General features: G+C 40.9%; 1 protein-coding gene across 1 annotated transcript in view; it reads right to left on the reverse strand.

Annotated features, from left to right (window-relative positions):
* Positions 1–20,080, reverse strand: part of LOC139367931 (uncharacterized) — a 103,629-nt gene extending 83,549 nt beyond the window's left edge. The window contains 1 exon segment of the mRNA XM_071106329.1: positions 19,927–20,080. The gene's annotated coding sequence lies outside the window, so the exon portion shown is untranslated.
* Between the last annotated feature and the right edge of the window lie 4,088 nt (positions 20,081–24,168).

Raw genomic sequence — 24,168 nt, forward strand, 5'->3', positions numbered from 1 at the left:
CTTCACGTTGGTGCTCATGGGTCATCTTTACATGACAATAATCATATCGTATCGGCACTTAAGTATCGTGATAATATCGTATCGCAAGGTCCCTGGCAATTCCCAGCCCTAGTCAGGACAATGGCTAAAATCACTGTAGGTGGGTCAAGGCACAAAGAAGGTTGATATATTGTTAATATAGCAGTGAATACTGGCTATCAAACATAAGAAAACCACAGAATTAAATTAGGCCTAACCATAAAATGTAAGTGAATAGTCCCTGGCTGCCCTTTGAAAATAGTGAAATACAATGACATTCAAATGCAAAAGAAATGACTAGTCTACCAGATACGCATTGATTCTGCAGGTGTGCCACAAAATGGACAATAGTCAATTGTTTATGCTTGACCATGTTGCTTCCTCTCAAGAGTCACTGTTCAATGGAACTGCACTAGCTAGGGGGGTGTGTGTGCGTGAGATAGATAGATATATGCGCCCATATATGCGCCCATATGTGCGCCCATTGAGACCTATTGAGGACTGATATTATCTAAAGTACAAGGGGCTAAAATGCTGAAGTACTAAAGCTGAGCATGATTACTTGCTATTACTGTACTTGTACTTGGCCTACATCCTTGTTTCCAGTGCCTTGTCAAGACAAAGTCTCAGTGAGATTTAACATGGAACTTGACTGAGAAGAACACATTCCCTTTGACAGCAAAAGACCGTTAGGGACTACCGGCATGTCAACCTCTGTGAACTGGTTTCCTTGTGTAAGCTGCTCACCCCGTACAACACTGACTGGATTCATTTGGATCGTTAGGGCTTTTCTATTTCTCTGGGTTCAGATCAAGTAGATATGTCACTGTAAGTACTGAGTTACTACAGGGGACTTGCGCCTTCTGTCACTTTCTCTCTCTTGTCAGTCCCTGTCGCTGTCTCCTTCAAGGTCTCTTTTTTCCCCCTCTCTCCCTTTCCAGCTCACTCCTATAATCTGTTCCTCCCCCTTTCTCTCCCCTCATTCACTCGCGCTTTCCAGATCACAGCAGAGGCCCCCAGAATAGACCCTCTGTCCCTAAGGACTCATCTAAACAGCCAGTAGGCAGGTTTCCATTGACCAAGGTTTATTCAACAATATCACAAAAAAAAAAAAAACACTGCAACATACAGTTGAAGTCGGAAGTTTACATACACTTAGGTTGGAGTCATTAAAACGTTTTTCAAACACTGCACAAATGTATTGTTAAAACTATAGTTTTGGCGAGTCGGTTAGGATATCTACTTTGTGCAGGACAAGTACTTCTTCCAACAATTGTTTAAAGACAGATTAATTCACTTAATCACGAATCCAGTGGGTCAGAAGTTTACATACACTAAGTTGACTGTCTTTAAACAGCTTGGAAAATTTCAGAAAATGACAATGGCTTTAGAAGCTTCTGAAAGGGTAAATTACATAATTCAAACTCAGTGCCTCTTTGCTTGACATCATGGAAAAATCAAAAGAAATCAGCCAAGACCTCAGAAAAAGAAGTATAGACCTCCACAAGTCTGGTTCATCCTTGGGAGTAATTTCCAAACATCTGAAGGTACCACGTTCATCTGTACAAACAATAGGACGAAAGTATAAACCCCATGGGACGACGCAGCCGTCATACAGCTCAGGAAGGAGATGCGTTCTGTCTCCTAAAGATGAACGCACTTTGGTGTGAAAAGTGCAACTCAATCAATGAACAACAGAAAATGACCTTGTGAAGATGCTGGAGGAAACAGGTACAAAAGTATCTATAACCACAGTAAAACGAGTCCTACATCGACATAACCTGAAAGGCCGCTCAGTAAGGAAGAAGCCACTGCTCCAAAACCACCATAAAAAAGCCAGACAACGGTTTGCAACTGCACATGGGGACAAAGATCGCACCTTTTGGAGAAAAATCCTCTGGTCTGATGAAACAAATATAGAACTGTTTGGCCATAATGACCATCGTTATGTTTGGAGGAAAAAGGGGGAGGCTTACAAGCCGAAGAACACCTTCCCAATCGTGAAGCACAGGGGTGGCAGAATCATGTTGTGGGAGTGCTTTGCTGCAGAATGGACAGTTGCACTTCACAACATAGATGGCATCATGAGGTAGGAAAATTATGTGGATATATTGAAGCAATATCTCAAGACATCAGTCAGGAAGTTAATGCTTGGTCGCAAATTGGCCTTCCAAATGGACAATGACCCCCAAGCATACTTCCAAAGTCAAGGTATTGGAGTGGCCATCACAAAGCCCTGACCTCAATCCTATAGAAAATTTGTGGGCAACACTGAAAAAGTGTGTGCGAGCAAGGGGGCCTACAAACCTGACTCAGTTACACCAGCTCTGTCAGGAGGAATGGGTCAAAATTCACCCAACTTATTGTGGGAAGCTTGTGGAAGGCTACCCACAACATTTGACCCAAGTTAACCTCTAGCACTTAGCCATCCCGAATCCGGGATCGTGAATACAGCCTCAAGCTCATTACCATAACGCAACGTTAACTATTCATGAAAATCGCAAATGAAATGAAATAAATATGCTAGCTCTCAAGCTTAGGCTTTTGTTAACAACACTGTCAGCTCAGATTTTCAAAATATGCTTCTCAACCATAGGAAAACAATCATTTGTGTTACAGTAGCTAGCTAGCATAGCATTTAGCGTTAGCATTAGCGTTAGCATTCAGCAGGCAACATTTTCACAAAAAACAGAAAAGCATACAAATAAAATCATTTACCTTTGAAGAACTTCAGATGTTTTCAATGAGGAGACTCAGATAGCAAATGTTCCGTTTTTCCTGAAAGATTATTTGTTTAGGAGAAATCGCGTCACGTTTGGCTACCAAAAAAAAAGAAAATCCAGTCATCAAAACGCCAAACTTTTTTCCAAATTAACTCCATAATATCGACTGAAACATGGCAAACGTTGTTTAGAACCAATCCTCAAGGTGTTTTTCACATATCTCTTCGATGATATATCGTTCGTGGAAGTGTGCTTTCTGTCCTGAATCCCAGGAGAAAATGCCCGCAACTGAATATTACGCACCAATTTAGACAAAGGACACCGGGCGGACCCCTGGAAAATGTAGTCTCTTATGGCCAATCTTCCAATGATATGCCTACAAATACGTCACAATGCTGCAGACATCTTGAAGAAACGACAGAAAGCGCAGGCTCGTTCCTGGTGCATTCACAGCCATATAAGGAGACATTGGAAAACAGAGCTTCAGAAATTCTGCTCATTTCCTGTTTGAAGTTTCATCTTGGTGTCGCCTGTAGCATGAGTTCTGTGGCACTCACAGATAATATCTTTGCAGTTTTGGAAACGTTAGACTGTTTTCTTTCCAAAGCTGTCAATTATATGCATAGTCGAGCATCTTTTCGTGACAAAATATTGCGCTTAAAACGGGCACGTTTTTTTATCCAATAATGAAATAGCGCCCCCATAGACTCAACTGGTTAAACAATTTAAAGGCAATGCTACCAAATACTAATTGAGTGTATGTAAACTTCTGACCCACTGAGAATGTGATGGAAGAAGTAAAAGCTGAAATAAATCATTCTCTCTACTATTATTCTGACATTTCACATTCTTAAAATAAAGTGGTGATCCTAACTGACCTAAGACAGGGAATTTTTACTCTGATTAAATATTTCACGAATTGTTTAAATGAGTTTAAATGTATTTGGCTATGGTGTACGTAAACTTCTCACTTCAACTGTATGTATTGGAAATGGCAGCTATTGGAAATTACCTAAAGATCAACCATTCTTTGTGGACGGGCTGATTTTTCTTTTGTCGAACTTTCTTTATTGCAACAATTAATGATGGAGATAGTGTTTTTCAAACGTGACCAACCACCTCGATTCGAGTGTTATGTAGCAAAAATTATAATGATACACACACACAGTCAAAAGTTTGGACACCTACTCATTCAAGGGTTTTTCTATATTTTGACTATTTTCTACATTGTAAAATAATGTAGAAAAGCCATCAAAACTATTTAATAACATATGGAATCATGAAGTAACCAAGAAAGCTTTAAACAAATGTAAATATATTTTATATGAGATTAGTAGCCACCCTTTGCCTTGGCATTCTCTCAACCATGTTCATGAGGTAGTCACAGCTGGAATGCATTTCAATTAACAGGTGTGCTTTGTTAAAAGTTAATTTCCTTAATGCGTTTGAGCCAATCAGTGTTGTGACAAGGTAGGAGTGGTATTAGTGCTGGGTGATAAGTCAATAATTTGAGGTAATTACTTCCCTCAATAACTATATAAAAAAAGTTTAGATTCATTTTCGATAATGTTGATATAGAATAATTAGGTACAGCAGCCCATATCACCTCTGTGACGCAGCAGGAACGTGCGGAGAAGTGACAATATGCACGTGGAGAGGTATACGCCCACTAAAAACCACTTAGCACCTCAAGTGATGGAGTAGCCACTATTAACCACGAAAAAATGAGTGATTTAGGCGAAAACATAGCCATGAAGAAGGAGCAGCTTCCAACTAAGAAATTGATAAAAATTGTTCAACTTTTCAGTTATTTGGAAGTGGTTTGGCTTTTTGAAGTCCGACAAAGAGCAGAGTAATATTCGGTGCAAATTGTGCTGTAGACTGGTAATACGACCAACCTTTTTCACCATCTGAAGCAAAATCACTCTTTGGAACATGCAGAAAGTTTGAGTTTGCGCCATGGTATTGATAAACGCCCCTCAAGCACCAGCCAATCTAGGGATGTTCGTCCGAAGCAGTCAACACTGACAGCGTTTATGCCCTACGAGCAAACATTGGACACAGACATCAAATGCTATTATGCATTGCTAAGAACATGCTACCAATTAGCACAACTGAAAAGAAAGGTTTCAAGAGGGTTGTCAATTTAATTGACCCCAGGTACGTGCTCCCTGGCCGCAAACATCTCTCACACCGCACTACCTAAACTCTACGCCGAGTGTAGGGAAAAAGTTAAACAGCTCAATACAGATTTTACATATTTTGCTACTACTACCGATCTGTGGTATAGTCGAACGTCAGAGCCTTATATTATTCTCACTATCCACTATATTGACAAAGAATGGAATCTTCTAAATAAATGCTTCAAACATCATAATTTCCCGACGACCACACGGGTGAAGCTATAGCAGAGGGGCTCATTGACACTCGCTTCCTGGGGACTCAGTCAAGACAAACAGGTCTGCAATCTTCTTCCAAGATGGCGTAGCAGTCGGACGTCTGTCTGTCTTGTCCCGTCCCATGTATACATCTTTTTCCTCGTATATTTATTTTTATCTCAATTTCCATCTACGGACTGGACATACTCTCCTGCAATCCGCCTCACCCAATGTGGTACGGATCTGCTTTTTTTTTACACTTTAGAACTAGACCCCCATCAGAAGCTAGCCAGCTAACTAGCTACTAACTAGTAGTCAGTTAGCCACTGCTAGCAGTCATCACCGTTAACTCGGACATCAGCACGGTCAATTCCTACAGCACGATATCAACCCAGAGCATATCGGACTGCTTTTTCTCTACCACATCTCCGGATTCCTACAGCAAGCTCTGAACCTTTACACAGGATCATTGCAGCTAGATAACTGGGGACAGAGTCGCACCTTTCCAGAAACAAAAAAGTATCTGCCGAAATGGTGCCCTGCCGATCCAACACGGCTGGTCTGCCGACTTAACCGCCCGAGGAGGTTTCAACAGGCTCTTCCTTTGCAACGTCCCCCGAAGACCCATCTGCTAGCTCCGGCCCGCTAGCTGTCTGAATCGCCATGTCTCCAGCTCGCCTAGCTACTCACTGGACCCTATGATCACTCAGCAACACATGCCTCTCCCTAATGTCAATATGCCTTGTCTATTGCTGTTTTGGTTAGTGATTGTCTTATTTCACTGTTGAGTCTCCAGCCCTGCTCAATATGACTTAGCTAGCGCCTTTGTTCCACCCCCACACATGCGGTGACCTCACCTGGCTTAAATGGTGCCTCGAGAGACAAAACCTCTCATTGTCACTCAATGCCTAGGTTTACCTCCACCGCATTCAAATCCTACCATACCCTTGTCTGTACATTATGCCTTGAATCTATTATTCCGTGACCAGAAATCTGCTCCTTTCACTCTCTGTTCCGAAAGCACTAGACAAGTTCTTATAGCCTTTAGCCGTCCCCTTATCCTCCTCCTCCTCTGGTGATGGTTTACCCAAGCAGGCGCTCTCATTTGTTGACTTCTGTAACTGTAAAAAAGCCTTGGTTTCATGCATGTTAACATTCGAACCCTCCTCCCTAAGTTTGTTGTATTCACTGCTTTAGCACAATCCTGGCTTAGGAAGGTCACCAAAAATCCTGAAATTTCCATCCCTAACCATATCATTTTCCGACAAGATAGAACTGCCAAAGGGGGCAGAGTCGCAAACTACTGCAGAGATAGCCTGCAGATACTATCCAGGTCTGTGCTCAAACAATTCAAGCTTCTACTTTTAAAAATCCACCTTTCCAGAAACAAGTCTCTCACTATTGCCGCTTGTTATATAGACCCCCTTCAGCCCCCAGCTGTGCCCTGGACACCATATGTGAACTGATTGAACCCCCCATCTATCTTCAGAGTTCGTACTGTTAGGTGATCTAAACTGGGACATGCTTAACACTCTGGCCGTCCTACAATCTAAGCTAGATGCCAAATTATCAAGGAACCCACCAGGTACAACCCTAAATTCGTAACCATTGGCGACCCCTTAGATATCATCCTGACCAACTTGCCCTCTAAATACACCTCTGCTGTCTTCAACCAGGATCTCAGCGAACACTGCCTCAATGCCTGCGTGTGTGATGGGTCAGAAGTCAAACCACCCCTCATCACTGTCAAACGCTCCCTAAAACACTTCAGCGAACAGGCCTTTCTAAATCGACCTGGCCCGGGTATCCTGGAAGGATATTGCCATCAGTAGAGGATTCCTGGATGCTCTTTAAAAGTGCTTTCCTCGCCATCTTAAAAAAGCATTCCCTATTCAAAAAGTAGGTGTTGTGAAGGACAGCACTGTGACAGGGGTCAACATCCCACAGCTGGTTGGACTGGAGGATGGTACAGTGCTGGTGGAAAGCCATGGCTGGCGGTAACACCTGACTCCGTACTTCAGGCCGCTGCCGCAGTACCAGCACGTCAGGCGAATATCATTTTCATTGCATGAGGTTATTCTTATTATCTAAACTTGGGAGGTGAATTGATGTTGATCAAGATTGTAATGTCTTAATTGTTTTGTTATTTCCTGTTTTACAGTGTTGATGCTCTGGAGCCTGGCGTTGTCACCAAGGAGCATTCAGACTGTCGGGACCAGGATTCAGCTGCTGCGCAACGCTGACATCCTTACTGCCACAGACTGTCTGCCTATACAAGCACCACCTTGACGGGACACAGCTAAGCAAATTTACGTTTTTGAGAAGATCCGGGAGTTTTGCGACAGAGGCTATGGAGGCTTCCTGCACCAAAGTCAAGGGCAGGACAGAAACAGGCTCTCCGAAAATAGATTCCCTTGCTCATGTGTTGTTCGGATAGACCAGTCATCAGCACTATCTGTAGTGCCTCTATTCAAATGACGGTCTCCTACGTTTCTATTTGAAAAAAAAATTATGCTGCTGCTCAGCTACAGTTGAAGTCAGAAGTTTACATACAACTTAGCCAAATAAATGTACTCAGTTTCACAATTTCTGACATTTAATCATAGTAAAAATTCCCTGTCTTAGGTCAGTTAGGATAACCACTTTTTTTTGAGAATGTGAAATGTCAGAATAATAGTAGTGAATGATTTATTTCAGCTTTTATTTCTTTCATCACATTCCCAGTGGGTCAGAAGTTTACAAACACTCAATTAGTATTTCGTAGCATTGCCTTTTAAATTGTTTAACTTGGGTCAAACGTTAGCCTTCCACAAGCTTCCCACAATAAGTTGGGTGAATTTTGGCCCATTAATCCTGTCAGAGCTGGTGTAACTGAGTCAGGTGTGTAGGCCTCCTTGCTCGCACATGCTTTTTCAGTTCTGCCCACAAATTTTCGATAGGATTGAGGTCAGCCATTTTGCCACAACTTTGGAAGTATGCTTGGGGTCATTGTCCATTTGCAACCAAGCTTTACCTTCCTGACTGATGTCTTGAGATTTTGCTTCAACATATCCACGTAATTTTCCGTCCTCATGATGCCATCTATTTTGTGATGTGCACCAGTCCGTCCTCCTGCAAAGCACCCTCACAACATGATGCTGCCACCCCCATACTTCACGGTTGAGATGGTGTTCTTCGGCTTGCAAGCGTCCCCCTTCTTCCTCAAAACATAATGATGTTCATTATGGCCAAACAGTTCTATTTTTGTTTCATCAGACCAGAGGACATTTTTCCAAAAAGTACAATCTTTGTCCCCATGTGCAGTTGCAAACCGTAGTCTGGCTTTTTTATGGTGGTTTTGGAGCAGTGGCTTCTTCCTTGCTGAGCGGCCTTTCAGGTTATGTCGATATAGGACTCGTTTTACTGTGGATATAGATACTTTTGTACCTGTTTCCTCCAGCATCTTCACAAGGTCCTTTGCTGTTGTTCTGGGATTGATTTGCACTTCTCGCAAAGTACGTTCACCTCTAGGAGACAGAACAAGTCTCCTTCCTGAGCAGTATGACGGCTGTGTGGTCCCATGGTGTTTATACTTGCGTACTATTGTTTGTACAGATGAACGTGTTACCTTCAGGCATTTGGAAATTGCTCCCAAGGATGAACCAGACTTGTGCAGGTCTATCATTTTTTTTCTGGGGTCTTGGCTGATTTCTTTGGATTTTTCCATGATGTCAAACAAAGAGGCACTGAGTTTGAAGGTAGGCCTTGAAGTACATCCACTGGTACACCTCCAATTGACTCAAATTAAATCAATTAGCCTATCAGAAGCTTCTAAAGCCATGACATAATTTTCTGGAATTTTCCAAGCTGTTTAAAGGCACAGTCAACTTACTGTATGTAATCTTCTGACCCACTAGAATTGTGATACAGTGAATTATAAGTGAAATAATCTGTCTGTAAACAATTGTTGCAAAAATTACTTGTGTAATGCACAAAGTAGATGTCCTAACAGACTTGCCAAAACTAAAAGTTTGTTAACAAGATATTTGTGGAGTTGTTGAAAAACGGGTTTTAACGACTCCAACCTAAGCGAATGTAAACTTCCGACTTCAACTCTACATACATATATATTTTACTCCTGAAATAATGGTCAGAAAACATTTTTTATTCATGGTCGCACTGAATGACTTTTTTTTAGGTCAATTTAACAAATCGCATTTAAAAAAATAATGATTTTTTTTGGGACACCCTGAAAGTGCATTGGTAACATTCAATGGAACATAAAAAGTATTAAGTTAATTTGTTTTCCCTTTTCTAATTTCTTTCACTTTTGAAATCATGAACACAGCAAAAAAAAGAAAACGTCCCTTTTTCAGTACCGACTTTCAAAGATAATCCAAATAACTTCACAGATATTCATTGTAAAGGGTTTAAACACTGTTCCCATGCTTGTTCAATGAATCATAGTATATTAATGAACAATTACCTGTGGAACGGTCTTTATGACACTAACAGCTTACAGACGGTAGGCAATGAAGGTCACAGTTATGAAAACTCAGGACACTAAAGAGGTCTTTCTACTGACTCTGAAAAACACCAAAAGAAAGCTGCCCAGGGTCCCTGCTCATCTGCGTGAACGTGCAGAGTGGAGGAAAGATTAACTTCATCACACTTGTATTTGTGAGAGGTATTTACATGTTGAATGCACTGAGCTGTCTGAACTACTGGCACAGCTTGGACACTAGAGGACGACCGATTATGATTTGTCAACGCCGATACTGATAATTGGAGGTCCAAAAAAAGCTGCATTTATTGGTAATAATGACAATTACAACAATACTGAATGAACACTTATTTTATCTTAATATAATACATCAATAAAATCAATTTAGCCTCAAATAAATAATGAAACATGTTCAATTTGGATTAAATAATGCAAAAATAAAAAGTGTTGGAGAAGAAAGTAAAAGTGCAATATGTGCCATGTAAGAAAGCTAACGTTTAATTTCCTTGCTCAGAACATGAGAACATATGAAAGCTTGTGGTTCCTTTTAACATGAGTGTTCAATATTCCCAGGTAAGAAGTTTTGGGTTGTAGTTATAGGAATTATAGAACTATTTCTCTTTATACCATTTGTATTTCATATATCTTTGACTATTGGATGTTCTTATAGGCACTATAGTATTGCAAGTGTAACAGTATAGCTTCCATCCCTCTCCTCGCCCCTACCTTGGCTCGAACCAGGAACACATCAACAGCTACCCTCGAAGCATCGTTACCCATCGCTCCACAAAAGCCGCAGCCCTTGCAGAGCAAGGGGAATAACTACTTCAAAATCTCAGCCCGAGTGACGTCACCGACTGAAACGCGCACCCCGCTAACTAGCTAGCCACTTCACATCGGTTACACCAGCCTAATCTCGGGAGTTGATAGGCTTGAAGTCAAGCAGCTCAATGCTTGAAGCACAGCGAAGAGCTACTGGCAAACGCACGAAAGTGCTGTTTGAATGAATGCTTACGAGCCTGCTGCTGCCTACCACCGCTCAGTCAGACTGCTCTATCAAATAATAGACTTAATTGTAACATAATAACACACAGAAATACAAGCCATGGTCATTAATACGGTCAAATCCGGAATTTCGAAAACAAAATGTTTATTCTTTCAGTGAAATACGAAACCGTTCTGTATTTTATCTAACGGGTAGCTAGCTAGCAACTTACCTTGGCTTTTTGCTGCACTCGTGTAACAGGTAGTCAGCCTGCCACGCAGGCTCCTCGTGGAGGGCAATGTTATCGGCCACAATCAGTGTCCAAAAATGCTGATTATCGATTGTTATGAAAACTTGAAGTTGGCCCAAATTAATCAGCCATTCCGATTAATCGGTCGACCTCTATTGGACACCCATGCATACACCACAAGCAAGACATGCCACCAGAGGCCTCTTCACAGTCCAGAACAGACTATGGGAGGCGCACAGTACTACAGAGCCATGACTACATGGAACTCTATCCCACATCAAGTAACTCAAGCAAGCAGTAAAATTAGATTAAAAAAATGTAAAGATAAAAATACACCTTATGGAACAGTGGGGTCTGTGAAGCAACAAACATAGGCACAGACATGCATACACACACATGGATGTTGTGTTGTAGATATGTGGAAGTGTTGTGAAATCTGTAGTGATTGTAATGTTTTTTTTATATTTTTTATGGTATAACGATCTTAATTTTGCTAGACCCCAGGAAGAGTAGCTGATGCCTTGTCATGTTGCAGCGCGAGGTGGGATAGGCTATATTGGATTCGTAGTTTAGACTGAATTTACTAGCTATGAAACAAACGGCAGAAATGCTTTTGAAAATAGCTACTGCAGCATTTATTTTACTATAAATGTGTTCATACTCAATATTAATTCACAAATGCGAGTGAAATGCTCGCACTGTGGAGCCCTGACCGTCAAAATCTACCCGCTTTTGGCAGGTGTTAATTTTAGGCTCTGCTCACATCTGTGGTGAATAATAACACTGTGGTAGTAATTGACAAACAGAGATCCTCTGACTGGTGTCCATTATTTATTTATTTTCACACACACACACACACACACACACACACACACACACACACACACACACACACACACAAACACACACACCTGCCCCAGACAGGAGACAGCTCATATTGGCCCAGTCTGAAGGCCCTCCCTTTTCCATAAGGGTACTCCAGTGAGATGCCTTTAGTGTAGTAGAAGCGCCACAGGCAAGACATGACATACAGGCCGGTTAGTGGCCTACTTCTCGAGACGGAAGCATCTACGGTGAGTGTGTGATATGTGTTAAGAGGAGGCTGGTATGAGCAAGATGCTGGCTTACAATCCCACTTATTTAATTAACAAGGCAGATGCACTTGCTCAATTACACCCATCACAACAAAACAAATGTATATAAAAAAAAGTTTATGATAGAATGTAGGATGACAAAATGGTTTATTTTTTGGTACGTCTAGGGCTGCTATTCCACTTGATTCAGCCCTCCCCACCACTTTTGTCAAATGCTAAAGGAAGTAAGCCCATTCACCAACCACTCAAAAAAACACATCCGTTTCCTGTGCTGGTCTTCAGCTCAGGTTCAACAGAATGAAAACAAGCAGAGTGTGGCTAATAATAGCAGAGATACTCTTGACTCACAGTCAGTCACACACAATGACAAGAACCAAGGCCATTTATAGACAACCGAAGATCACTCACAAAGTTTGGCTTTCAGTTTATTTTTACCAATATCTTTGTTATGAGCACTAGTCTTGCTAGCTGTAGCCTACAGTACAGTCCATTGATGGATTGGAATCGTTGACGTTGGTAGGGTAAAGAGCTCATTTCAAACCAGTGTGTTGTAAACAACGTTTGCCGATTCCACTATTGTTGCTCAGGCTGCCTTCAAAATAAAAGTCACTCATTGAAACTGATGAACGGATAAAAATAGTGGAATCATGCCACAATTGGACCAGATAATGATAAACAAGGTTGAAATGTTATATAATTTCAACAAAAATTTGACCTCACCCAAAAATTATTTTGAAATCAGATTTGCATTGGGGGCATAGCCTACTTATTTATATGCACTGTAAAGCCTAACCTATGGATTGTGCACCCATGAAATGGGCTATCAGCCTACTCAGTGACATCCACAAAACACAACTATGTAGAGTTTAATATATTAGAGTCTTAGCTCTTATTGCAGGACTTTGATGGTGGAACTCACCTCCCTACTTTTGAATTTTCTATATCAGAAACACTGCCTAAGCCTGATGGGTTAAACCGGTGTATTACCTTCACTTGGACTGGTGGTGTGTGTTTCTATGTGTAAAGCCTGCCTTACAAAGTTATTGGCGCCGAAACCTCCACAGTATGTACAATGCGGTAACAATCTGGGCAGTTGCCTTGGGCCGTTACTCTTCTCTATTTTTACAATTAATTTGCCAAGTCTTACAAAAAGTTAAAATGCCTACATATGCTGTAGGTCTGTCCCCTACAAAAAAATATATTGGTCGACCGAAAGTCTGTTCTTCTCTCTTCTTTCTCATATATAGACAGACACACACCACATGTTTTAATAAAATAAACTATATGCATTGAGCTTGTCTGATGCTTTAAGCTTAAGGTTTAATAAAATAAGACATGCCTCAAGAGGGAGCAAGAGATCTAGATAACCAGAAGGGAAAACAACATAACCAGATGCAGCTATTCTCCTGCTCCTGCTGGCTTTTGCAATTTCTGCCATTACTCTCCTGAAGTTGGCTACACGAGGAGTCAGCATCCTTTCTAATGTGGAATGCCAATTTATCTTCATTTCTACAGATCTGCGTGCCAGTTATGGTTTTCATAAACAAATTAATTTAGAATGTCTATCACCAACTAAGTATTATATTGCCATTGCCAACTATGTAAAAATAGCCCACAAAGCCAACAAATAAAAACATTGCACCTGGCAGATACAGAATATCCTGCATAATTTTTTTTTTAAATGATATATATACACATCATATGAATCACATTGGCTACACATGGCCTGTCTGCAACAAACTTGAAACATTGTATCAACTATTAACTTGGGTTTAGCCTGAAGTGTGTGTTAGCAAACTTGCAACATTGTATAAAATATTAAGGGTCCTCAGTTTCCCGTGCCAGTGAGCTCAGGACAAACACTGCTGTAGGCTATATGAGTAAGGGATAAGAAGCAGTGTTGGACTTGGGCAAGAGCTCAGCACCTCAAATGTTCTACTGCTTGAGCTCCTGTTCTGCTTATAGAATATTCGCTCAAAAGTATTGTGGAACTCCTGCACCTAAATATAAAACAGTACCCAAAATGATAAAAAAGTAAATCAGTTAGGCCTATTTTATGACGTTTCCACTTGATCAGAGCATGACATTTTTCCCTTTCACACAGAGGTTATCGAAAGTGAGAGAGCTGAAAAAACTTTTCAAATACATTGAGGAACTATTAAAATTCTCAATGGGTGTAAAAACAGACTTAGTTTGTTTGCTGGCAATGAGAACGAGAAGACTGGAATAATAATATTGAATGCATTAAAATAAATTACCATAATCTAAGTAATGAATATTGTAGATTAGAAATTATAGTAATTAACTGTAAATGTCCTACTTGTGATATGTAATGGGGTATTGATATACAGTGCCTTTGGAAAATATTCAGACCCCTTGACATTTTCCACATTGTTACATTAGCATTATTCTAAAATGGATTAACAAAAAAATCCTCAGCAATGTACACACAATACCCAATAATGACCAAGTGAAAAAACAGGTTACCATTTTTTTGCAAATATATTAAAAACAAAGAAATACCTTAATTCAGACCCTTTGTATTCAGTATTCAGAACCTTTGGTATGAGACTCGAAATTGAGCTCAGGTGCATACTGTTTCCATGCTTGAGACATTTCTGCAACTTGATTGGAGTCCACCTGTGGTAAATTCAATTGATTGGACATGATTTGGAAAAGTACACACACTTGTCTATATAAAAGGTCCCACAAATGACAGAGCAGGTCGGAGCAAAAACCAAACCATGAGGTCGAAGGAATTGTCCGTAGTGCTCCGAGACAGCATTAAAGATCCCCAACAATACAGTGGCCTCCATCATTCTTAAATAGATGGAAGTTTGGAACCACCAAGACTATTCCTAGAGCTGGCCGCCCGGCCAAACTGAACAATCGGGGGAGAATGGCCTTGGTCAGGGAGGTGACCAAGAACCCGATGGTCATTCTGACAGAGCTCTAGAGTTCTTCTGTGGAGATGGGAACATTCCAGAAGGACAGTCATCTTCTGCAGCACTCCATCAATCGGGCCTTTATTCTAGAGTGACCAGACGGGAAAAGACTGCTTGGAGTTTGCCAAAAGGCACCTAAAGACTCAGACCTACTCTGATCTGATGAAACCAAGATTGAACTCTTTGGCCAGAATGCCAAGTGTCATGTTTGGAGGAAACCTGGCACCATCCCTACAGTGAAGCATGGTGGTGGCAGCATCATGCTGTGGGGATGTTTTTCAGCAGCAGGGACTGGGAGATTTGTCAGGATCAAGGGAAGGATGAACAGAGCAAAGAGCCTTGATGAAAACCTGCTCCAGAACCTCAGACTGGGGTGAAGGTTCACCTTCCAACAGGACAACGACCCTAAGTACAGCCAAGAAAATGCAGGAGTGGCTTCGGGACAAGTCTCTAATTGTCCTCGAGTTTCCCAGCCAGAGCCCGGACTTGAACCCGATCAATAATCTCTGGAGAGACCTGAAAATAGCTGTGCAATAAACACTACCCATCCAACCTGACAGAGCTTGAGAGGATCTGCAGAGAAGAATGGGAGAAGCTTGCCAAGCTTGTAGCGTCATACCCAAAAAGACTTGATGCAGTAAGCACTGCCAAAGGTGCTTCAACCAAGTACTGAGTAAAGGGTCTGAATACTTATGTAAATGTGATATTTCAATTATTATTTTGTTAACCCTGTTTTTGCTATGTCATTGTGTGGTAGTGTATGTCGATTGATGAGGGGAAAAACAAATCGAATCAATTTTTGAATAAGGCTGTAACGTAACAAAATGTGGAAAAGGGCAAGGGGTCTGAATACTTTCCCGGAGACACTGAACACTAACAATCAAACAAAATATTCACACAATGAAGTCACGAAACAATGAATGTGCACCAATTGGCTTGAGAGAGCGCATTCTGGAGAGAGAAGTGCATGGTCAATCCGACGTCTGCATTGGCCATGCAGCATTTATGGTAACATGGGCTCAGTAGAAGTCAGGGCATTCATACCTCTTGGCTTCACAGAGAAGTGCAGAGCTCTCAAGGAAGTGAGTTTGTATTGATACAGGATGTACCGCCCCCACCTACCGTCAACAAATCATGTCAATGTGGAGGTATACAGAGCCCCCCGCATTGTTACAACTGTTGGGAGGCGCATGGCGATACGGTATGGAGCTCGATTTAGTTTCTGCATGCCTCTAGAGGCTCCACAATCTCCATATGGCGCCTTCGACCACATTTTCTGATTAAGCATAAATTGGCTTTTAGTCTAGGCCTCCGCAATGGATTAGTTCACTGAGATGGGCGCAAATATATATGCTACTGCTCGACTAAAACAATCTCGGTCGACCAACAGTCCAATGACCAAACAATCGATCAGTCGACTAACTGGGGTCAGCCCAAGCATGCTGATGATTGCACACTACACACTAGCATCTAGCCAATGAGCTCACTGAGACTCATAGAAAGGAATTAGTCAGTGTCCGAATGGGTAATTAACAATAAACTGGTCTTAAATATATCTAAAACCAAAAGCACTGTAATTGGTTCAAAGCATTCTTTGACCTAGACCTCAACTGGAGTTATGCATAAAGGGTATTACCATTGAACAAGTTGACCTCCTAGGAGTAACAGATTGTCAATATGGCTTGACTATAACTGACTAAGTTCTCGTGAAGATGGGGAGAGGCATGTCTTATACAAATATGTTCTGCATTTGACACAAAGACCAACTGTACTAGTTGTTCAGGCTCTGATCTTGTTCCATCTTGATTACTGTCCGGTTAAATGTCAAGTGCAGCAAAGAAAGACCTAGCAAAGCTGCAGCTGGCTCAAAACAAAGCAGCATGCATTGCTCTTAACAGCACACACAAAACATCAACAAATGTACTACCTCTAGTCTTTTTAAGAGACATTTGCGAGTTGAAAATGCCTAACCACTTGTATATTTAATTTACATACGTCAGACAAACAGTTGAAGTTGAAAGTTTAGATACACTTAGGTTGGAGTCATTAATTCAAACTCGTTTTTCAACCACTCCACAAATTTCTTGTTAAACTATAGTTTTGGCACGTCGGTTAAGACATTATTTTGTGTGTGACAAGCAATTTTCCCAACAATTGTTTACAGACAGATTACTTCACTTATAATTCACTGTATCACAATTCCAGTGGGTCAGAAGTGTACAAACACTAAGTTGACTGTGCCTTTAAACAGCTTGGAAAATTCCAGAAAATATCATGGCTTTAGAAGCTTCTGATAAGCTAATTAACATAATTTGAGTCAATTGGAGGTGTACCTGTGGATGTATTTCAAGGCCTACTTTCAAAGTGCCTCTTTGCCTGACATCATTGGAAAATCAAAAGAAATCAGCCAAGACCTCAGAAAAACAATTGTAGACCTCCACAAGTCTGGTTCATCCTTGGGAGCAATTTCCAAATGCCTGAAGGTACCACGTTCATCTGTGCAAATAGTACGCAAGTATAAACACCATGGGACCACGCAGCCAACATACCGCTCAGGAAGGAGACGCATTCTGTCTCCTAGAGATGAATGTACTTTGGTGCAAAAAGTGCAAATCGATCCCAGAACAACAGCAAAGAACCTTGTGAAGATGCTGGAGGATACAGGTACAAACGTATCTATATCCAGTAAAACGAGTCCTATATCATCATAACCTGAAAGGCCGCTCAGCAAGGAAAAAGCCACTGCTCCAAAACCGCCATAAAAAAGCCAGACTACTGCACATGGGGACAAAGACCGTACTTTTTGGAGAAATGTCCTCTGATCTGACGAAACAAAAATAGTACCGTTTGTCCATAACAACCATCGTTATATTTGGAGGGAAAAGGTGGAGGCTTGCAAGCCGAAGAACACCATCCCAACTGTGAAGTATGGGGGTGGCATCACCATGTTTCGGGGGTGCTTTGCTGCAGGAGGGACAGGTGCATTTCAGAAAATACATGGCATCATAAGGAAAGAAAAGGATGTGGATATATTGAAGTGTAACAGTTTAACTCTAGTCCGTACCCGGGCTCAAACCAGGGACCCTCTGCACACATCAACAACTGACACCCACGAAGCATCGCTACCCATCGCTCCACAAAAGCTGCGGCCCTTGCAGAGCAAGGGGAACCACTACTTCAAGGTCTCAAAGAGAGTGACGTCACTGATTGAAACGCTATTAGCGTGCACCACCGCTAACTAGCTAGCCATTTCATATCGGTTACAGAAGCAACATCAAGACATCAGTCAAGAAGTTAAAACTTGGTCGCAAATGGGTCTTCCAAATGGACAATGACCCTAAACACACTTCCAAAGTTGTGGCAAAATGGCTTAAGGACAACAAAGTCCAGGTATTGGAGTGGCCATCACAAAGCCCTCACCTCAATCCTATAGAAAATGTGCGGGCAGAACTGAAAAAGTGTGTGCGAGCAAGGAGGCCTACAAACCAGACTGGGCCAAAATTCACCCAACTTATTGTGAGATGCTTGTGGAAGGCTGCCCGAAACGTTTGACCCAAGTTAAACAATTTAAAGGCAATGCTACCAAATACTAATTGAGTGTATGTAAACTTCTGACCGACTGGGAATGTGCTTAAAGAAATAAAAGATTATATAAATCACTTGCTCTATTATTATTCTGACATTTCACATTCTTAAAATAGAGTGGTGATCCTAACTGACCTAAAACAGGGGATTTTTATTCTGATTAAATGCCAGGAATTGTAAAAATAAAAACTGAGTTTAAATGTATTTGGCTATGGTGTATGTAAACATCCGACTTCAACTGTATATACCCAACCAGACATGCCAAGCAAGATGGGTTTCTTCACTGTACCCAAACCAAAAAACTGATTTCATGCGTTGCTCAGTTACATATAGAGCCATGTCATCGTGATGTTACTCAGGTAAAAAGCAAGTATAGCTTTATAAAACATATTGTATCACAAGCGCCTCCTCTTTCTAAAGTTAAAATGTTACTGTCTGTTCATATGAAGTGTAAATAGTATGTTGTCTCTTGGTGTCTTTCCAATAACTCATTGGCAATTTAAAATGATGCATTTTCTAAGATGTTAATTTTGTTGATGTCCTTGTCTATAACTGTTCTGTACTTTATCATGTACGGTATTTGTACTGTGGACCCAAGGAAAAGTAACTACATTAAACCAACTTCGTGAAGCCGAGAACGGGCATTGCGGAATCTAAGCTACATTGGTTCGCCCAAGGTCAATACTAAAACAATGATTACTTAACGCCCACCTTGTACCTATGTTTGTCCTTTGTAGTTGCATGCCTTTTGTTTGCTCAAATCCGTACTTTTTCAATAAACGTTAATCAAATACAACCACGACTGCATGCGCATTGATGTAGCACTAAAATGGCAACTCAGCGCAAATACGCATGTGGCAATGTAATCTCAAAAAGGAAACAGGAGGTGGTAGTACTTGATTAACGTTTATTGAAAAATTATGATTTTCAGCAAACAAAAAAAGGTTCGCAAATACAGAGGACAAACATAGGTACAAGGTGGGCGTTTCATAATTTAAATGTTTTTAAGTATTGTCCTTGACGAAGTTTATCCTAGTCGGAGCTGGATTCCACAAAGCCTGGTAACGTTATCGGCTCCACGTAGTTGGTAAAGTTAATCAGAAACTTCCTTCACTCCATCCAGTCCGATAACTAGCAACGTGTTGTGTCATCAAGACAAGACAATCAAGAGAGCTTAGATGGAGGAGAAACCACAACTAGCATGTTCTGCTCCAAAAAGAAAACACTTCCTCAGTGACAAACAACGCGTTTGTTCTTTACATATCAACTCTAGCGCGACATAAATTAGATTGCTAGCTAGCCTCAGTACATTAGCTATGTCATTTTACTATCCACAATGCGAACACTCATAGCATCATTGTCACAAAGGCAGGACACAAAGCTCCCGACTGGCGGTCGCTCGCGCTACACAGCAGCGAGCTAACGTTAGCTAGCTAACAAACTCGATCAAACACAAATACCGTACTTTTTTAGGGTGAGTCTCCTGCGCTGTCCAGTCGGTAAAATAATCCTCTCTTCTCATTCTTTACTCGCTCATAAACTGTCGAGCCGAGGTAGCTGTCACCCAGACAACTGCGATAGTTTGCTGAGTGCCCAGACGACTGCTGCTGTTCTCCCTCTCTCTCGTTCGAAAGATGCATTGCCACGAGCTTGCAGCTGTCTGGGTGCCAGCAGTGACAGAATGGAGCACGCGCAGCAGCGGCAGGAGTCGCGCACACGACAAGGTGTTTTAGGAAAGATAAAATAGGTGAAAGGTGTTGTCATCCAGGTTACTTCCAACGGTATCATAATTACTGAGGTGGATAAAATAGTACATGGTTAATGGTATTCACAAAATGCGCACGATAGAGCAATGATACATGTGACGAGCGCGGGGTGGTATAGCTCCAAAATATGAATTTCAATATGTCTTAATTCAATTCAAATGAGAACGTCCTTAAATCCGTAGAAAGCGAAGGTAAGACATGTGTAAACATATAGCCTATACATCAATCACAATCTTTGAAATCTGAATAGGTCTGAAAAGCTTGTGCAACAGTTTATGGTATTGTTACGTCCTCTACCGGGCGATTGGGTGCATGGTCACTTCTAAAACATTACATCCTCTAATATTTTGTCAAGACCTGCATCCACCACTAGAGGAAGATGAGTGACAAGCCCAACCTTGTACAAACGAAAGAGAAAGAGGCTTTACAATACAAGCGCTTTGACACACAGCTGGGAAAAATATTACCCTGCCAAATAATCATACTAAATTAACCCAAGTAGCAGATAGAACCAGAGTCTCCTCTTCTCTCTAACTGATGGTGGTGAAGGTAACCCTTTGTCCCCCAGACAGGAACCGTTACTCCCGACCATGTGACCTGTCTAGGACATTCTACTGTTTTCTCAGGGGACCTAAAATCATTCAGCTTTATTTCTGGGCTAGTAATAAAAGTGAAAGTGAGAATCAGTGTGTATAAAATACAACAATTTCTAGTTATGGGTGAGACTAGATAGAGACTAGATATAAACTGGTATATGTTATTATAGCAACGTGTCGCATCTTGCATTGTTAGCCAAATTAACTTGAACGAATGACGCCAATTCATCATCTGGGATTGCAGTCATAAACCTAAAAGCTTTAACAAGAGCAAGGTATTGTTTTTCATTTGAAAACAGCATAACATTTACTAAAAGCAGAATATTTCAGTCATAGTTGGATGTTCTGTTAAGGTCGCTACATTACCCCCTTCCTACGGTAGAACGTGTCCCCAAACTGGTCTATACCACGTCCTCACACCTCTCACAGACACCATCCCACTTCTGGCACCAATGAAGTGAATTCAGGGGGTAGCCTGACCGAGACTCAAACCCAGGTCCAGCAGTTGTCAAGCCAACACCTTAGCCGTTATGCCAAGGTCACTGGGTGTTGAGTTAAGGTTGCTACACTATTATCAATCCAGCCTCAACTGCACCATCACTCGATACCTTTCTATCCCACTTCACTTACTCTACTACGCACACACTTCATTACCTCACCCCCATTTTTTTGTTGACAATGACTCCACAGATGCTGGACAGTTGAAAACACATCTCTACTGTAGTCTTCATGGGAAAAGGGCCACATCATTTATAACTGTAACTAGGTCACTCAGGAACATTCAATGTTGTCTTGGTAACCAACTCCAGTGTATATTTGGCCTTGTGTTTTAGGTTATTGTCCTGCTGAGAGGTGAATTTGTCTCCCAGTGTCTGTTGGAAAGCAGACTGAACCAGGCTTTCCTCTAGGATTTTGCCTGTGCTTAGCTCTATTCCATTTATTTTTATACCACTGAGCCTCATGGTGAAATCCCTGATCAGTTTATTTCCTCTCCGGCAACCGGGTTAGGAAGGGTGCCTGTATCTTTGTAGTAACTGGGTGTATTGATACAACATCCAAAGTGCAATTAACACTCGGAGCGCCAGAATTCCATGGCTACTAGAATGGCCATGACGGTCAGTCTGACTGTTTATATTTCAATTGTAAATATTCCATAATATATAATAAAATATTAAATTAATGCATTTGTTATGTTAAAATATGTGATAAGAAACCTTAGGACACAAAATGTAAATTGTAATCAGTCAGACATTTTATTGATTGATTCAGATGCGCATAGACTGTAAATAATAAAATAAGACAATTTTATATTTTATGACCGTAAGAATTTTTTAAATGTTTAATTCAGATTATTTTGTTTTGTTGTTTTAAAGGTTTAAAAAAACAAAAATGAAACATGGAACAAAACCGTTTCCTGTCATTGTAACAACAGGTGTCAAATGTAAAATGAAATACAAAGACAACAACCCACCAGGCCTACAGGTGTTGGCGGTCTGGGCGCTGTGGGGGTGGCACAGGCGCAGATGGCAATGGTTGTGGATTCGGCACTGTTGAAATGATAATAGCCAAAATAGTTTATTTCATTTAATGAAATACAATGTGAAGCAGGGCTAATCTTCCGTTCATACACAACAATAGCAATATTGCAAAACATCATAATTGGCTTGCATACACGATACGTGCCCAAAGACATTATTTTGCAAGGGAGCATCTCTGTATCACTGTCAGAGTCAGGGTCATCGGAAGAGCTCTCGCACACCCATGAGACATCCCTCCCTGCATCAGATGCAATGCCTCCACCAGATATTCAAATCAAATCAAAATGTATTTGTCACATGCGCCAAATACAACAGGTATATACAATTTCACCTTACAGTGAAATGCTTACTTACAAGCCCTTAATCAAAAATACACACAAAAAATAAAAAAATAAAACTAACAAATAATTAGGAGCAGTAGTAAAATATCAACAGCGAGGCTATATACAGGGGGTACCGGTACAGAGTCAATGTGCAGGGCACCGGTTAGTCGAGGTAATTGAGGTAATATGTACATGTAGGTAGAGTTATTAAAGTGACTATACATAGATGATAACAACAGAGACTAGCAGCAGTGTAAAATAGGGGGGTGAGTCAATGCAAATAGTCTGTGTAGCCATTTGATTAGATGTTCAGTAGTCTTATAGCTTAGGGGGTAGAAGCTGTTTAGAAACCTCTTGGACCTAGACTTGGCGCTCCGGTACCGCTTGCCATGCGAAGCAGAGAGAACAGTCTATGACTAGAGTGGCTGGAGTCTTTGACAATTTTTAGGACCTTCCTCTGACACCGCATGGTATAGAGGTCTTGGATGGCCGGAAGCTTGGTCCCAGTGATGTACTAGGCCGTATGCACTACCCTCTGTTTGCCATACCAGGCAGTGATGCAACTTGATGGTGTAGCTGTAGAACCTTTTGAGGATCTGTGGACTCATGCCAAATATTTTCAGTCTCCTGAGGGGGAATAGGTTTTGTGGTGTCTTCTTCAAGACTCTCTTGGAGCAACCTGGTGACCTAGAGGCCGGATTGGGATTATACGTGACAATCATGGAAAAGAAAAGACCTGTCTATTTGTGAAGAAAATTTACTCATAGGCCTAGAAACATGTTTTTTAAATTATATGAGCAAAAAATATTCAATTTTATTTGGAATGGCAAGCCAAATTAAACAGGCCTATTAATATAATGAATATTAATTCGGAGGGCAGAAATATTCAATATTAAAGCATTAGACATCTCACTAACGGCTTTAGTCATACAAAAGTACATTTAAATCTGAGCTGGTTCTTTAGCAGATTAGTAAAAATGTCTCACCCCATGGTCAATAATGGCATTTTTCCCTTTATTCAGATTACAAGCTCTCACTTTCAGTTATTTCGTTATCCAAAATATCTTCTTCTTTTTTAAACAAGCCATAGAAAGTTGGTTGAAATTTCAGTTTAATCCACCAGAAAAGACCGAACAAATATTACAACAAATATTATGGTTAAACTCAAATATACTAATTGATAAAAAATATTTTAAAAAGTACTATCTTTGTAAATACTTTAATAAATAGGACCGGTGGAGTTATGTCACACATGCAGCTAACAAAAATATATGGAAATGTCTGCTCTGCCCAAAATGGCAACCAACTAATTGCAGCATTACCGCAAAAATAGAAGAGGAAGTGGAAGGGGGAGAAGTAAGGAACTTGTCTGTCGGCCCTGTATTAAAGAAAATTGTGGTGAGTAAAATAGTATACTAGTTTCATGTAAGGACCAGAAAATCCCAGCTGTGCCAAATAGATAGCCAAATAGTTGGGAAGAGATT

Source organism: Oncorhynchus clarkii, chromosome 2 (genome assembly GCF_045791955.1).
Source record: "Oncorhynchus clarkii lewisi isolate Uvic-CL-2024 chromosome 2, UVic_Ocla_1.0, whole genome shotgun sequence".
Taxonomy (NCBI): domain Eukaryota; kingdom Metazoa; phylum Chordata; class Actinopteri; order Salmoniformes; family Salmonidae; genus Oncorhynchus; species Oncorhynchus clarkii.